The following is a 13,087-nucleotide window of genomic DNA, read 5'->3' as shown; positions in this document are numbered from 1 at the left end:
TACCAAGAAAGAACATATTCTGGGCCATAAAAAAAGTCTAAATAGATTTAAAATATTTCAAGTCATAACTCTGACTACAACGGAATTAAATTAGAAATCAGTAACAGATCTCTGGGAAATCCCCAAATATTTGTAAATTAAACAAATATTTGTAAACTAAACACTTATACCTAAACCATGGATCAAGAAGAACTTACAAATAAAATTACCAAGTATTCTGAATTAGATGAACATGAAAATAATATATCACAGTTGGTAGACTACTTAGGAAAAAATTTATAACACTGAATGCCTATACCAGAATAGAAAAAAAGGCCTCAAATCAATGACCTAAGCTTCCATCTTCAGAAACTACAAAAGAGAGGAAATTAACCCCCAAAATAAGCAGAAGAAAGGAATTAAAAACAGAGCAGAAATTAAATAGCATAAAAACAAGAGAAAATAAAAACTTGGTCTTTGAGATAACAAATTTCATAATCCTCTATACAGATTGATTAGGAAGAGAAAAGGCACAAATTATTAATATCAGGAAGAAAAGAGTTGACATCACAACATATTCTACAGATTTTTTTTTTAGAGATTTATTTATTTTATTGTTTTATTTTTTGGCTGCGTCGGGTCTGAGTTGCAGCACACGGGATCTTCATTGAGGCATGCAGGATCTTTCATTGCAGCACACAGGCTACTCATTGCAGTGCGTGGGCTTCTCCCTAGTTGTGCCATGCGGGTTTTCTCTTCTCTAGTTGTGGCGCACAGTCTCCAGGGTGTGTGGGCTCTGTAGTTTGCAGCATGCAGGCTCTCTAGTTGAGGTGCGCGAGCTTAGTTGCCCCGCAGCATCTGGGATCTTAGTTCCCAAAGAAGGGATGGAACCTGCATCCCCTGCATTGGAAGGTGGATTCTTTACCACTGGACCACAGGGAAGTCCCCATATGCTACAGATATTAAAAGTATAATGAGGGGTTACCATGAACAATCTTACGGCAATAATTTCACAGATTAAATAGAAAAATCTTTGAAAGACACAAACTACTAAAGTAACTCAGGAAGAAATTGATAACCTGAATAGCCCTATATCTATTCAAAAAACTTGAATTTGTAGTTAAAAACATTCCCACAAAGAAAACACCTAGATGCCTTCATTGGTGAATTCTACCAAACATTAAGAAATAATACAAATTCTACACAAACTCTTACAGAAAAACTGAAAAGGAGAGAATAATTTCCAACTCATTCCATAAAACCAGCATTACTCTGACACCAAAAGCAGAAAAAGACATTACAAGAAAACTGCAAACCGATATCCTTCATGAACTTAGATGCACAAATTCTAAACAAAATTTTTGGAAATTGAATCTAACAATATATAAAATGATAATACATTATGACCACATAGATTTTACTGCAGGAATGCAAGGTTGGTTGTAAATTCACCCCCCCTTAAAAAAATTAAATATAATTTACTATATTAACAAACTTAAAAAGCAAAACCACACGATTATCTTGAGACACAGAAAAATTATTTAACAAAATCTAACATCTATTCCTGACTTTAAAAAAGCCTCGAACAAGTAACAGAAAGGAACTTCCTGAACCAAATAAAGGGTTTCTATGAAAAACCTACAGTTAACGTCGTACTTAATAGTGAAAGACTGAATTCTTTCCTCTATGATAGAGTATCCTCTCACCTATTCTGTTCAACACTGTACAGAAGAATACAGCCAGTCGAGTAAGTCAACACAAAGAACTAAAAGGCATCTAGACAGAAGTATTGAATAAAACCATCTTGTTGGAAGATACCACAATTATATATTTAGAAAACCTAACAAAGTCCTCAAAACAGCTACTCATACTACTGATTTTAGTAAGTTTGCAGGATACATCAATATACAAATATCAATTGTATTTCTAGTTACTAGCAACAATAAGAAATTGAAATCTTTTTAAAAATCATTTACAATACCATTAAAAAAAACCTCTGAGGAATAAGTCTAAGAAAAATGTGAAAGAACTGTTTACTGAAAACTACAAAACACTGCTGGAAAAGGTAAAGAAACGCTAAATAAATGGAGAGTTATAGCCCTGTTCACAGATCAGAAGACACATATTGTTAAGTTTGCAATTATCCATTAATCAGTCTATAGATTTAATGCCATCCAATCAAAACCCCAACAGCCTTGTTATAGAAATTGACAGGCTGATTCTAAAGTTCATATGGAAATGAAAAGTACCCAGAATAACAAAAACAACTACTTGATTTCAAGACTTAATATACAATTGCAGTAATCACATCAGGATAGGCACCTAGATCAATGAAACAAAACAGAGTTCAGAAATAGACATATTGACAAATACATGAAAAACTAATTTTTGACAAATGTTCAATGTCTATTCCATGGACAAAAGGATAGACTTTTTAGCAAATGATACTGTAATAAACTGATACATATTTGCAAAAAGTTGAACTCTTGATCCATATCATGCACCATATGAGAAAAATGAACCCAACATAGATCTTAGACCAAAATATAAAACATGAAATTATAAAAGAAGAAAACATAGGAAAAAATATTGTGACTTTGGGTTAAGCAAAGACTTCTGAGATGTGACACCTAAAGCAAAAAAGTAATTGATAAATTGGATTTCATCAAAATTTAAAACTTTAGTTCTTCAAAAGACATTGTTAGAATAAAAACACAAGCCACAGGACTTGCATTCAAAATATGTAAGAATACTCAAAAATGAATGAGAGGGCTTCCCTGGTGGCACAGTGGTTAAGAATCAACCTGCCAATTCAAGGGAGATGGGTTCGAGCCCTGGTCCAGGAAGATCCAACATGCCACAGAGCAACTAAGCCCGTGTCCCACAACTACTGAGCCTGAGCTCTAGAGACCGCAAACCACAACTACTGAGCCCGCACTCCACAACTGCTGAGTTGCGCGCACCTAGAGCCCATGCTCTGCAACAAGAGAAGCCACTGCAATGAGAAGCCCACTCACCGCAACGAAGAGTAGCCCCCACTCGCCCCATGCACAGCAATGAAGACCCAACGCAGGCAAAAATAAATTAAAAAAAAAAAGGACAAGCCTCTTAGATAGCCTCATCCACCAGAGGGCAGACAGCAGAAGGAAGAAGAACTGCAATTCTGCAGCCTGTGAAACAAAAACCACATTGACAGAAAGAGAGACAAGATGAAACGGCAGAGGGCTATGTACCAGATGAAGGAACAAGATAAAACCTCCAAAAAACAACTAAATGAAGTGGAGACAGGAAACCTTCCAGAAAAAGAATTCAGAAAAATGATAGTGAAGATGATCCAGGACCTCGGATAAAGAATGGAGGCAAAGATCAAAAAGATGCAAGAATGTTTAACAAAGATCTAGAAGAATTAAAGAACAAATAGAGATGAACAATACAATAACTGAAATGAAAACTACACTAGAAGGAATCAGTAGCAGAATAACTGAGGCAGAAGAACAGATAAGTGACCTGGAAGACAGAATGGTGGAATTCACTGCTGCGGAACAGAATAAAGAAAAAAGTATTAAAAGAAATGAAGACAGCCTAAGAGACTTCTGGGACAACATTAAACACAACAACATTTGCATTACAGGGGTCCCAGAAGGAGAAGAGAGAGAGAAAGGACCCGAGGAAATATTTGAGGAGATTATAGTCAAAAACTTCCCTAACATGGGAAAGGAAACAGCCAGCAAGTCCAGGAAGTGCAGAGAGTCCCATATAGGATAAACCCAAGGAGAAACACACCGAGACACATAGTAATCAAACTGGCAAAAATTAAAGACAAAGAAATATTATTGAAAGCAGCAAGGGAAAAATGACAAATAACATACAAGGGAACTCCCACAGGGTTGACAGCTGATTTCTCAGCAGAAACTCTACAACCCAGAAGGGAGTGGCATGATATACTTAAGTGATGAAAGGGAAGAACCTACAACCAAGATTACTCTACCCGGCAAGGACCTCATTCAGATTCGATGGAGAAATCAAAAGCTTTACAGACAAGCAAAAGCTAAGAGAATTCAGCACCACCAAACCAGCTCTACAACAAATGCTGAAGGAACTTTTCTAAGTGGGAAACACAAGAGAAGAAAAGGAACTACAAAAAAACAAACCCAAAACAATTAAGAAAATGGTCATAGGAACATACATATCAATAATTACCTTAAACGTGAATGGATTAAATTCTCTAACCAAAAGACACAGGCTGCTGAATGGATACAAAAAAAAGACCCATATATATGCTGTCTACAAGAGACCCACTTCAGACCTAGGTACACATTCAGACTGAAAGTGAGGGGATGGAAAAAGATATTCCATGCAAATGGAAATCAAGAGACAAGGAAGAACACTACATAATGATCAAGGGATCAATCCAAGAAGAAGATATAACAATTATAAATATATATGCACACAACATAGGAGCACCTCAATACATAAGGCACTGCTAACAGCTACAAAACAGGAAATAGACAGTAACACAATAATAGTGGGGTATTTTAACATCTCACTTACACCAATGGACAGATCATCCAAAATGAAAATTAATAAGGAAACAGAAGCTTTAAATGACACAATAGACCAGATAGATTTAATTGATATTTTTAGGACATTCCATCCAAAAACAGCAGATTACACTATCTTCTCAAGTGTGCACGGAACATTCTCCAGGATAGATCACACCTTGGGTCACAAATCAAGCCTCAGCAAATTTAAGAAAATTGAAATCATATCAAGCATCTTTTCTGACCACAATGCTATGAGATTAGAAATGAATTACAGGAAAAAAACGTAAAAAACACAAACACATGGAGGCTAAACAATATGCTACTAAATAACCAAGAGATCACTGAACAAATCAAACAGGTAATCAAAAAATACCTAGAGACAAATGACAATGAAAATATGATGATCCAAAACCTATGGGATGCAGCAAAAGCAGTTCTAAGAGGGAAGTTTATAGCTAGCTATACAAGCCTACCTCAAGAAACAAGAAAAATCTCAAATAAACAATCTAACCTTACACCTAAGGGACCTAGAGAAAGAAGAACAAACAAAACCCAAAGCCAGCAGAAGGAAAGAAATCATAAAGATCAGAGCAGAAATTAATGAAATAGAAACAAAGAAAACAATAGTAAAGATCAATAAAACTAAAAGCTTGTTCTCTGAGAAGATAAACAAAATTGATAAACCATTAGACAGACTCATCAAGAAAAAGAGGGAGAGGACTCAAATCAATAAAATTAGAAACGAAAAAGGAGAGGTTAAAAAAGACACCGCAGAAATACAAAGCATACTAAGAGACTACTATGAGGAAATCTATGCCAATAAAATGGACAACCTGGAAGAAATGGACAAATTCTTAGACAGGTAAATAACCTTCCAAGACTGAACCAAGAATAGAAAATGTGAACAGACCAATCACAATTAATGAAATTGCAACTGTGATTAAAAATCTTCCAACAAACAGAAGCCCAGGACCAGATGGCTTCACAGGTGAATTCTATCAAACATTTAGACAGGCGCTAACAACCATCCTTCTCAAACTCTTCCAGAAAATTGCAGAGGAAGGAACACTCCCAAACACATTCTATGAAGCCACCATCACCGTGATACCAAAATGAGACAAAGATACTACAAAAAAAAGAAAATTACAGACCCATATCACTGATGAATATAGGTGCAAAAATCCTCAACAAAATACTAGCAAACAGAATCCAACAACACATTAAAAGGATCATACACCATGATCAAGTGGGATTTATCCTAGGGATGCAACGATTCTTCAATATACGGAAATCAATCAATGTGATACACCATATTAACAAATTGAAGAATAAAAACCATATGATCATCTCAATAGATGCAGAAAAAGCTTTTGACAAAATTCAACACCCATTTATGATAAAAACTCTCCAGAAAGTGGACATAGAGGGAACCTACCTCAACATAATAAAGGCCATATATGACAAACCCACAGCAAACACCATTCTCAATGGTGAAAAACCGAAAGCATTTCCTGTAAGATCAGGAACAAGACAAGGATGTCCACTCTCACCACTATTATTCAATATAGTTTTGGAAGTCCTAGCCGCGGCAATCAGAGAATAAAAAGAAATAAAAGGAATACAAACTGGAAAAGAAGAAGTAAAACTGTCACTGCTTGCAGATAACATGATACTATACATAGAGAATCCTAAAGATGCCACCAGAAAACTACTAGAGCTAATCAATGAATTTGGTAAAGCTGCAGGATACAAAATTAATGCATAGAAACCTCTTGCATTCCTATACACTAATGATGAAAAATCTGAAACAGAAATTAAGGAAACACTCCCATTTACCATTGCAAAAAAGAGAATATAATACCTAGGAATAAACCTACCTAGGGAGACAAAAGACCTGTATGCAGAAAACTAAGACACTGATGAAAGAAATTAAAGATGATACCAACAGATGGAGAGATATACCATGTTCTTGGATTGGAAGAATATTGTGAAAATGACTATATGACCCAAAGCAATCTACAGATTCAATGCAATCCCTATCAAATTACCAATGGCATTTTTTACGGAACTAGAACAAAAAATCTTACAATTTGTATGGAGACACAAAAGATCCCGAATAGCCAAAGCAGTCTTGAGGGAAAAAAATGGAGCTGGAGCAATCAGGCTCCCTGACTTCAGACTATACTACAAAGCTACAGTAATCAAGACAATATGGTACTGGCAGAAAAACAGAAACATAGATCAATGGAACAAGATAGAAAGCCCACAGATAAGCCCACACACCTATGGTCAACTAATCTATGACAGAGGAGGGAAGGATATACAATGGAGAAAAGACAGCCTCTTCAATGAGTGGTGCTGGGAAAACTGGACAGCTACATGTAAAAGAATGACACTTTTAGGACACTCCCTAACACCATACAGAAAAATAAACGCAAAATGGATTAGAGACCTAAATATAAGACCAGACACTATAAAACTCTTAAAGGAACACATAGGAAGAACACTCTTTGACATAAATCACAGCAAGATCTTTTTTGATCCACCTCCTAGAGTAATGGAAATAAAAACAAAAATAAACAAATGGGACCTAATGAAACTTGAAAGCTTTTGCACAGCAAAGGAAACCATAAACAAGACGAAAAGACAACCCTCAGAATGGGAGAAAGTATTTGTAAGTGAAGCAACTGACAAAGGATTAATCTCCAAAATATATAAACAGCTCATGCAGCTCAATATTAAAAAAACACACTACCCAATCCAAAAATGGGCCGAAGACCTAAATAGACATTTCTCCAAAGAAGATATACAGATGGCCCAGAAGCACATGAAAAGCTGCTCAACATCACTAATTATTAGAGAAATGCAAATCAAACTACAATGAGGTATCACCTCACAGCAGTTAGAATGGGCATCATCAGAAAATCTACAAACAACAAATGCTGGAGAGGGTGTGGAGAAAAGGAAACCCTATTGCACTGTTGGTGGTAATGTAAATTGATACAGCCACTATGGAGAACAGTATGGAGGTTCCTTTTAAAACTAAACATAGAATTACCGTATGATCCAGCAATCCCACTACTGGGCATATACCCAGAGAAAAGCAGAATTCAATAAGACACATGCACCGCAGTGTTCACTGCAGCACTATTTACAATAGCCAGGTCATGGAAGCAACCTAAATGCCCATCGACAGATGAATGGATAACAAAGATGTGGTACATTTATACAGTGGAATATTACTCAGCCATAAAAAGGAATGAAATTGGGTCATTTGTTGAGACGTGGATGGATCTAGAGACTGTCATACCGAGTGAAGTAAGTCAGAAAGAGAAAAAGAAATATCGTATATTAACACATGTATGTGGAACCTAGAAAACTGGTACAGATGAACTGGTTTGCAGAGCAGAAGTTGAGACACAGATGTAGAGAACAAACGTATGGACACCAAGGGGGGAAAGTGGCGGGGGGTAGGGGTGGTGGTGTGATGAATTGGGCGATTGGGATTGACATGTATACAGTTATGTGTATAAAACTGATGACTAATAAGAACCTGCTGTATAAAAAAATAAATAAAATTTTTTTAAAAATGAATGAGAAAACAGCCCAATTTTTTAAAATATGCAGACACTTCATCAAAGAAGATATACAAATGGTAAATAGTACACAAGGGATACTCAATATCATTAGTTAGGAAATGCAAGTTTAAACCTCAAAGAGATAAAATAGCTAACATGCCAAGTGTTCACGAGGATGCAGAGGAATTGGAACTCTCATACACAGGAAATAGAACTCTCGTTTTGGTGAGGACAAAAAATGGTGTAACTCTTTGGAAAACACTGTGATAGTTTATTCGTTAGCCATACAACTACCACGTGATCCAGCCACTGCACTTCTAGCTTTACACGAAGAGAAAATATATATCCATACAAAGACTTGTACACACATGTTCACAGTAGCTTTATTTGTAATAGCCCAAAGCTACAAACAACCCAAAGGGCCATCAACAGGTGAATGGATAAACAGATTGTGGCATAACCATACAATGGAATGTTACTCAGTAGTAAAATGGAATGAACTAATGATATGCAATACAATGTATATGAATCTCAAAATAATTATGCTGAAAGAAGCCAGATAAAAATTAGTATATACTGTACTCTTAATATAAAATTCTAGAAAGTGCAAGGTACTTACTAGTGACAGAGGCACTTCCCTGCCTGTGAAGGGGGTGCACAGAGCAGGGGTGCGAGGTGGGGATTACCAAGGGGCACAGGAAAGCATTTGGGGGTGATTAATGTGTTCATCTTCTTGATTATGGTGATTGTTTCATGATATATACATGTCAAATGGAGCAAACTGTACACTTTAAATATGTGCAGTTTATTTTAGGTCAATTATATCTCAAAAAAGCCGGTTTTTTTAAAAAAGGATGAGACTGCCTATTCGAGGTTGCTCTTTTGCCAATCTGAATTTTGACCTCATTGCAAAAATTTTCTTGAAGAGCATTTAGGAACGGACTAACATTGTTAAGCTTAATGCTCTGTGAAATAGTCTAATCGTTTCAAAAGCCTGTGGCGGCAGTTTTCTGAGATTATATCAGAGGACACTTTTTTTTCTTTACGTTAACATAAATTACGGGTGCCACTGGATGCAAAACAATACTTTTACTGCAATCACCTCAACCATGTTCATGCCAAGAGCTCAATGTTTTTTTCACCTGAAGAGGTCTAAGAACATGCTTTTATAGTTCCCCATGTCATGCCTGTTACTTTACATTGTGGCTTCTACAGGAAATTCTCCTACAAGGGAGACGGCAGATTTGAATCCCTGGTGGATTGGGTGTGCGTATATGCATGAGTGCACTCGTATGTGAGAAAGACTGACAGAGAATGAAGGAGACGGACACAGGAAGGGAGATCTTGAGTCAAATATCAATTAATAGCTGTGCTTCCCTTCTGGAACTTTCTGGCTTTCTTGCCTCCATAAAAATGTGGCGTCAGTTGCTTGACTTCTAAAGAGCTCCAGCCTATCCCACATATTCTAGTCCCACCCTCAGAAATTCAGTCTACAATCTCTCAGCTTTCCTTTATGGAACAAGTACACACAAACACACGCTGCACATTTGAACCCAAATCTCTCCAACAACAGTAAAAATGCTTCCTTCTACTCTCTTGTTAGCAGAAATTGTCAGAAACCTGTATCACTGTGAAGGCCTCTCTTCTTCACACACAAATAATTCCCTCTCACATTTTGTCTCTTCACACTTAATCTATGTTTCCTAAATTCAGTCCATGCCAGTGACGACTTGGATTTGACTAAAATAATGAAGAAATCAATTCATTTCTTTTATATATTTACTTATATTTTAAATGTTACTTCACTTCTTTAAGTAGAAAACCAGTATCCCTTGGCATAGATAGAAGAATATTCTAAGCGTAAATATGACAAACGCTAAAGCCATGAGTGAAGGTCTCTGGGTCTAAGTTCAGCTCTCACGGGGCTGGGTAGCTAACCTGGCATCTGTAGCACTTGCTGACAGTGCTTTTTAACACTCCGATACCTTCTTCCTGACTAGTGAGCAGGACTGAAAGAGTTACATGTGTTGTCACGTGCACCCTGAAATCATCTTGTGCCGTGGAGTTCCTGCCCTCTAGGATCTCTGAGAGCCCATCTCCTCAGGAGAGCCACTAGGCCAGGATGGATTCAGAATTTGCATACAGGTCTGACCTACTCTGAGGACTGTAGGTAAGTATTAAGGCTTCTACTAGCCCATCTAGCACCTTTAAGGAAGTTAGGGAAAGGCGCCCACCCTGAGCAGATGAGCCGAGCCCTAGGCTGGTGCGTGGCGTGGTAAGAGGACGTTGTCTGTGCGAGCGTTGGAAAAAGGCCTCCTTTTCTCCAGGCCAACAATGGCTTTCTGCCAGACAGAGCAAGGGTTGGACGTTGACCCCACTTAACCCTCTGGCTCAGTGCCCTTGTGCAATGAACAACAGGCACAACTATACTTGATGGTTTGCCAAGCATTACTTAAGCCTCAGCATTGCCACCAGTTACTACTAAATTCGTAATTCAGTGGCTGACTTTCAGGGCTCTCTGATGTCCCTCCCCCTACTCTATCCCAGTTCCTTTTAATTTCCAGCCTTTGGGCTGTGCAGTGGCTCACCAGTACTTCCACGGGGATGTGGAAGGGGAATATATTGGAAAAAAAAAAAAAAAGGAGGCACTAACAGTTCCCTAGAAAGTTCCACATTTCCTCTGGTTTGGGTTCATCAGTGCTAGCCCTGTCCCTGCCACCTGCTACATTCGAGGCTGGCTCTGGCAGAGAAGCACCCCTTTGTGGAGATGGCCAGGCTCTTTTCAGTCACGCTGCTACTGAAGAGCGGAGTAATTAGCCGAGTTTGGAGGTAGGCTCTTTTGCCAACGGCACACACTAATGAACATCAAGCCAAGGTAAATTCTTGAAAGCAACGGAACTGACAAGAGGGTCTATTGTTTGAGCAAGTGGGTTTTGTCTGAAGATACAGCTCTGCTCTGCAAGATCACACCACCGACAAGCGCTGGTTCAAGCAATAGGACTGCTGACTAAAAACACCACAAAGAGCTAGGAGGCAAGAGGGGTCTGGGTTAGTACGGGCACAGACAGGAAGCGGATTTATATTTGTTTCGTTGTTTACACTCCAAATTCTGGGTAACTCACAGCCCAGCCTGCGAGGTCATTTTGAAAGGAAGATCCTAAAATGTTAAGCTCAAAGATGGATTCATTTAGCCTTTTACGATAGTTTACACAAAGCCACCCTTTTTAAAGTATAAATAAGGGTCCATCGAGTATTATGGTATCACAAATTGTTTATCTGTTCACCTGTTGATGGAAATTTGAGTTGTTTTCAGTTTCTGACTGTCATGAATAAGGCCCCCATGAACATTTGAATATAGGTCTCTATGTGGACATACACTTTCATTTCTCTTGGGTAATTATCTAAGGAGTGGAAATGCTGGGTCATAGGGTGGGTGTATGTTTAACTTTATAAGAAATTTCCAAGCTGTTTTGTAAAGTGGCTGTACCAGTTTTCATTTTCACTAGCAAATGTGTGAGATATCCATTTGCTTCTCATCTTTGCCAGCTCTGGTATTGGCAGTCTTTTTAGTTTTAGCCATTCTAGTAGGTGTGTAGCAGTATATATTGTGACCTTAATTTGCATTTCTCTAGTGACGTATGATGTGCCTTTTTCATGTCATCTTCTTGGTGAAGTGTCTTTTAAAATATTTTGTCCATTTAAAAAACTGAGTTTTTTTAAAAAAGATTATTGATTTCTAAGGATTATTTCTATTTTCTGGATTCAAGTCCTTTATAATATATGGTTTTTTAAAATGCTTCATCCCATCCTTCAAAAAAATAATAACAATAATAAGGGTCCATAAAGCCCCATGAGAGAGGGTAGTGAGAAGGAATTAAACTTGTCCAAGAAGAAGACATATTGACCAGTTTGATCTCCTTGAAGGTAGGTCTCCTAAGAGGTCCTCTACCCTAGTCCAAGGACCCACTGCCCTTTGGTGACAGGGCAGAGGGCCTTAAGGGGAAAAAGCAAGGGTTCCTATGCCCAACCTCTATCAAAATCCCTGCTGTCTCCAGCCCTGGCCCTTTTTTTCTGCCAAGGCACACCACACTAAGACCTGCTTTTAAAAGACCCAAAGAGCTGTTTTTGAATACAAATTTCTAGAGAAGGAAACAGAGAAAATAATCCACCTAAAACAGAAGTGGCAAGCTGGCATCACCTCATGAATCAAAGCCAACTGATTAGCAGTGACTGCTTGGAACACTAAGTTGAGAAGCACTCCGGGATCACACGTGAGCCCCAAGGAGAAGAGGCTATAACTTCAGGGTAACTTTAAAATACGGCATCATCCAGTTTAGACTGTGACTTACTCCGCCACACCCCATCCCTCTCCGGCAGCCCCTGGCAAACATCCGTAACCAATTTTTTCCTAACAGGAAACAAACGGGTATAAATGGTTCTCTTTAGAGAAAAAATGTGAAATTCCTCACACTGAACAGAATGAGGACAAACCCTCATTCAGAACAACAGCACTAAAACAGTAGAGGGACCACTGGTGAGAATGGCTCTAGACAGCCTGCATGAATCTAAGAAGTAGCCCCTGACCAAAGCCCCTGCCACCTATCTATTAAATATCACGCTTCTGTGCTAACAAGCTTACAAGTGGTCTAGCTCTAATGCTGGGCCATGGTGCGGGGGCGGGGGTCTCACCTTGAATGCTGGCTTTCCTTTCAGTCTTTGGGAAAATAAAGGTTTACAAGTGCGTGGGTTTAAGACTTGTATTCCTGAAGATCAGCCACAATAAAAGAAGGCATTTGATCCTAGACTAGGCGTTGCCCCACACACAGAGCTTTGGAGAACTGTGGGAAGCCTGAAATGGGCCCCGCTACATCCAGGTTACCAGAGCTCATGTCATTATTCAGAGATAATGGTATCTAACAGTCTTAGGGTTCTACTGGGTTCAAAGCCTGGGGGGAATCTTAGAACATGGCTTGTCTCCTGCTGGCA

The 13,087-nt window shown here is 38.4% G+C and overlaps 1 protein-coding gene across 1 annotated transcript in view; it reads right to left on the bottom strand.

Moving 5' to 3' along the window:
• LYPD6B (LY6/PLAUR domain containing 6B) overlaps positions 1-13,087 on the bottom strand; it is a 213,782-nt gene that overhangs the window by 146,456 nt on the left and 54,239 nt on the right. The window lies entirely within an intron of this gene.

The sequence above is a fragment of the Stenella coeruleoalba genome (genome assembly GCF_951394435.1).
Source record: "Stenella coeruleoalba genome assembly, chromosome: 6".
Lineage (NCBI taxonomy): Eukaryota > Metazoa > Chordata > Mammalia > Artiodactyla > Delphinidae > Stenella > Stenella coeruleoalba.
The sequence above is the reverse complement of the archived record's forward strand: the minus strand, read 5'-3'. Positions and strand labels throughout refer to the sequence as shown.